Source organism: Mus pahari, chromosome 12 (genome assembly GCF_900095145.1).
Source record: "Mus pahari chromosome 12, PAHARI_EIJ_v1.1, whole genome shotgun sequence".
Lineage (NCBI taxonomy): Eukaryota > Metazoa > Chordata > Mammalia > Rodentia > Muridae > Mus > Mus pahari.
The window spans coordinates 83,002,761-83,008,529 of record NC_034601.1 but is presented as its reverse complement, the minus strand read 5'-3'; positions in this window follow the sequence as shown (position 1 = coordinate 83,008,529).

Genomic DNA, 5,769 nt, shown 5'->3' with positions numbered 1-5,769 from the left:
ATAACCCACTTGTGTTTGTTACAATGTGTCTAGGTTGTCTGTACATAACCCACTTGTGTTTGTTACAATGTGTCTAGGTTGTCTGTATATAACCCACTTGTGTTTGTTACAATNTGTCTAGGTTGTCTGTATATAACCCACTTGTGTTTGTTACAATGTGTCTAGGTTTCTTCTGGTTTCTCTTGCAATCCAAAGGATGTGCAAAGAGCTGTTCTATCCAACAGGGAAACCCATACATGTTCCATACATAATTTCCCCCAAATGTTTTCAAATCATGGTTGACCAAATCTGTGGCTTTGGAACCTATGAGCACAGAGGACCAAGAATGGGGTGTCATAATTTAAATTTATATAAGAAATACATGTAAATCAGGAAAATAATTACAAAATGTTAGAGAGTGGTGGTTCAATGGGGCAGTTGGTGCAGAGGTGAAGGACTGGAAGCGTGGTTTTTTGGGTTTTATTTTTGTATTTTAATTAGGATGATGGGGGAAACTTGATTGGCATCTGGAAAGAGACAGGTGCAAGCTGAGATGTCTGAGAAAGTCACTCCGCTGCAATGGTGTTTGTAGTAACAAGGAGGATCCAAGTCTGTGGAGAGAGAATGGATTGCATGCTGGGTGTTCCTATCACAGGGCCATGGCTAATGTAGACCCTGCGACTTCTCCTGCTCCTCTTGTCACAGCTAGCCTCTCCCAACCCTTATGTTTCAAAGAGCTCACTCCCAACCACCCAGGCATCTACCACTCTCAACACTAATCCTCCTCAGTACCCTTAGGGCCCTGGCCACAGTTTGTAATGATGAATTTATTTGTTTGCAGAGCAAGTTATTGGTTTGTTTTCCAGCCTGTCCTGGTCTCTGGGCAATCTGACAGCAAACAGCACATATGTTTGACTTTTTTGGCAGTCGTTCCCTGAGCATTTAGCAGATGGACACTTAACATCCAGGTAATCCTTACTACACCAACCCTGAATACCTGAATGTTCCTGCTTACTGCAGGTTACTTATAATCCCCAAATCAATATTCAGGGTGCTTTCTCGGTCTGGTGTGGACATGTGTACGCCTGGGAGGGTAAAAGAATCACCAGCAAACATTTTCCAGTTGAGGTCAAACAGAGAAATACTCTCTTATCTGTGTGCCTGTGGGGTGTGTGTGTGTGTGTGTGTGTGTGTGTGTGTGTGTTGCTATGAGTGGAACCGAATTCCAAGAACACATTAAGGAAGCCCTCTATCTTAAGCTATACCCCTGGCCTGCCTTTTTCTTTTTTGTTGGTGATTTATGTGTATCATGCTGAAGGGCTCTCTAGTATCATAAGCTTCTAAGTCCTGGAAGACATGCCTTAGGAAGAAAATGTCTGTTAGTGTTGTTAGTTGTGAGGTTAGTGTTAATGAATAGAAAATACAAAGTAAATATGAAACACAAGGACAAAATCATATTGAGGCAAGATCTTGAGTAACCCAGGTTGGGCTTGATCTACTAAACTGCCTTCATCTGGGATAACAGATGTGTATCACATCTGGGCAAGACTAGTAGTCTTCGAAGGAATGGATTTGTTCTCTGGAATGGGCTGTTAGAAAGTGGCCAGCCCCTATGTCCCCTTTATGCATGTTCACTACTGCACACACCCTCACGGTGTGACATCATCTGCATGTTATACTGCTTCACCAGATGCTAACAGGTGCAGCCACCTGGTTCTGACCTTCCCTGGGGCCATCTTTATGAATTCCCCAGCCTCAAGTACTTAGTCGTAGCAGTAAGAAGTGGTCTAAGACACAAAGGCAAAGCTGTTCATTCTGCTGGCCCTTCACTGGAAACACCAGCCCAGAGACACAGTAGCTTTCCTTTGATGGGAGGCGTCTTCTGCTAGTGAACCATAAGATGGTGCTGACATCAACCATCTCCAGCAATTGTGGTTTCAACCCCAGAATAAGAACCAGTCCTTTTTTTTTTTTTTAAAAAAAAAAAAAAAAAAAAAAAAAAAAAGGCATTGTTTCACTTCCTGCTTGACAGCTCAGTCTCAGCTGGGAATTAGATGTAGCTCTCCCTGAACAGCAGTGCAGTGCAGTGGTGATGAAGAAAGATCTCAGAGGCCAACCAAAACTTCCTGAGCTCCAGAGGCACATCCCTCAGCTTGGCTAGGCCATGGCTCAAACACCAACAAAGTCCTACCCAAAGTTCCTGCCAACCTTATTGGCTACTCCAGGAGAGACCTTAGTCCACTGAAGAACTAATTATCAAGAGATAATCAAGATTATCAAGAGATGATCGTAAGGAAGGCAAGTTCCTCCCCTCCCCCACCTCTCTGCTTCCTTTGTGGAAATGAAATGCACCCTCTGCTTCCAGATTCCCATGCCTTCCACTAAGGAATTCTGTCCCCATGGAACTGTAAGCCAAAATAAAATTGAAACAAAAACCTTTCCTTACAACAAAGAAAGGGAGGGAGGGAGGGAGGAGGGGAGGGAGGGAGGGAGAGAGGGAGGGAGGGAGGGGCTAGGAGTCTGAAGAAGCGCTTGTAACCCCGCCCTCTTCCCAGGACCACTCGTACAGACTCTGCTTACCAGTACTGAAGATGCCCTGCTCCTTCTCCTCTGGGGAAAATGGAGGCGTAGACCTCCTGGGCCAGCTGAGAACTTAAATCCCCATGGTGGCTGGTCTTCTCTGACACCTTGACAAAACTGAGAAGAGATTTCACCCAGGAGCTGCAGCTGTCTTTGAGCTCCCATGCGCCTACAAAGAAGCCAAATAAACCCACTGGTTCGCCAGGCTGGACTTTAGTCTGCCAGTGCCCTCTCTGCGGTGGTGAATAGACATTTGTTTGTGTCTTCCCAGGAAAGTCACAGAATGCAGTAACTTGTAGAAATGCCAGAGTAGACTGGGAAGGAGAAAAGATTTGGGTCCCCTTCCCACCTGCCACATTGCTCCCTCGGGCCCTTTACCAGCTCCCTGTGACTGCTGCCTATTGACAGTAAATAAAAGGCACAGACAGACCTTGGCCTGATGGAGACCCACCCCCAAGAGAAGCATTTCTGGAACACAATTGCCACACTGAAAAGCCTTGTAAGGAGTGGCCTCCAACCATAACCATGGGGCCCTCTCACCTCCAGAAATACACTTCCTCCTGTCCACACATCCCCACATACAAACAATAACTCCATCACCAGGAGACCACAGCACAAAGAGAAAGGGGGAAGGGGCAGAGGGAGGGGGAGAGAGAGAGAGAAAGAGAGAGAGAGAGAGAGAGAGAGAGAGAGTAAATAAGATGCTGTGTGGGCAGACAGGAAAAAATGATTGAATGGCAGAAGACGCGAGGATGCGTTTGACACAATGGCTTTTAAATCGCACCTTCACATGGCTAATATAAAGTACGCTCACAAATAGGTCTGTGTCACACATTCGGTCTTGAGACTAGAAACAATATTTGCACTTCGTACCCTGCACTGAAACATTTTATACACAAGATCACCTGGCACAGCTCCTGTCCCCAAGATGAAAATTAACATTTTCACAGGGGGTGGGGAGCCTGAGGGAGAGGGTGGGGGTGGGAGACCAATGTGCTCTGCTGGCCACGCTGATATTACTGGGCATGATGGATGCTGCCAGTGCTGTTGCTTAGCAACCCAAGACCCTTCCAGACAACGCAACAGCCTTGCTAGTGCGCAGTGGCAAACAGGGCTGGTTCAACATGGCACTGGGCAAAGAAAGAGAATTACGTGGATGGGTTTTGGTTTTTTGTTTTTGGTTTTTTTGTTTTGTTTTGTTTTGTTTTGTTTTTTTACATTTTTGATAATCATTCTTGATGATTTCCTGAGGATATCAACATATCTAAGAGCAGCCAGAGTCCTACATGAAATGAGGGCTGGAAAAATCCCAGGGTTTTTGAATTACCTCCTACTCTGCTCTGGAGAGTAGTGGAATTTTACTGGCTGGTCTCCTGACGATCTCCCCACCACTGGCCCTCACCGCTACAGTCTCAGAGTGACTCACAGGCATACCTTCAGAGCTGTTTGTCAGCTTTGTCATGAGTCACGGTTTTTTCAGCTTTTTTTTCCCCTCAAACTGAAACACTTGACATTTTAGAATGGGCTTGAGGAAAGTTCTTTTTTTTAAAAGAAAGAAAGAACGAAAAGAAAATGCAAGCCACTTTGTGTGCAAGTGTGGGGGTACGTGGGAAGGGGTGAGTAATGACTGCCTGAGCAGGTAAACAGGGACATGTGACCAGCCAGCAGAGCGAAGGCAGCAGACTCCGCTGGGGGTGAGGGACAGACACAGGTTGGCCAGCATCCACCCACTTCCAATCCATTCCATCAGAGTGACAGAGTGCTCCCCTCGCCTCCCAACGGAGAAATCAGCCCTCCTTCTATGCAACATAACAGAACCACACAAAGCTCTATGGGAAAACAAAAACAAACAAACAAACAAAAAAACCCCACACATCCCACAGGGAAAATTAAGGAACAAAGAAAACTGGAATCCAAGATCAAAAACCAAGAGCCAGATCTGCTACCGAGAGATTGGGTCGCATTGGACAGAGGTGGGCTGGTCTCTGGGCTTGGGTTCTAACACTGGCACTAAGTATGGGAAGACCAGAAACTTCTGCTCATTTGAAGGGCCAGCCAGGTGTCTCATTCTGTCCATTAGCAAGCTGTCTGGTTTGCTATTCCCCACTGAGGACTCCTCAGACTCAGGTACCTTTTAACTCTCTCAGGAGCATTGAACCACATCAGACATGTCATCAGCTCAATGCAGGCTGTATGTCTGTAAGGAGACACAGTTACAAGAAAGAATTAACTAACTAAATCCAATTAACCTCTCAGAACCCCTATTAGTTCCTGTATTTAACAGGATGAATTCAGCCCCACAGAAAAATAATGAAATCTAGGAATCAATGTGACCAAATGCATTTCTAAGCGTTATGCAATATTTTCACATTATTTAAAAAAACACATTATTGGAAAAGAAAAGGAAGTAGTTACCGGAAATGCAGCAACAGCCAGGGATCAGGGATCAAGGATCAGGCTAACTCCATGCTTGGTGGAGAGTCAGGAACAGGCTCATGACAAGAGTCTCCTTTTCAAGTTTGGAGTGAGAATCAAAAGTCCACATTATTTGCATCGTTGAGCAATGGCATTGAAGATTCATGTTTAAACCACAAATGCTTTTGTGTTATAGCAACTTAGTAATTTTATTACCTTGCATGCTTTAATTAAATGTATTAAATCCATTCCCTGAACATAAAAGTCCTAGGGATAGATATAAGACAGGTAACTGTTTTTCTTTTTATTATTATTATTATTATTATTATAGAAATATTCAAACATGCACAAAAACTAGAGGAGATGGTTTTAATTAACCTCTCCATGTTTATCTACTTTTATTTCCTGTGGATGCAATTAAAAAAAAATACCTTAATAAGAGAAGGATTTATTTAGCTCACAATCCCAGGTAGCAGTCTATCACTTCAGGGAAGTCAAGACAGAAACCTGAAGCAGCTGGTTACACCTACAGTCAAGAGCAGAGAGAACAGGGAGACTGGGCCTGCATGGTAGCGCCCAGCTCGATCTCTCTATTCTTGCACAGTTCAGGATCCCTGCCAAGGGAATAGTGACGCTCACAGTAGGCAGGGCTTCCCATCTAACCTGAACATCCTTCATAGACACGTGTACAGGCCAGGTTCAGCTAGACACCCCCTCATTGAGATAATTCTACAGTGTACCCAGCTGTTAACGCTGACCACCACAATGCTCGTTAACGCTGACCACCACAATGCT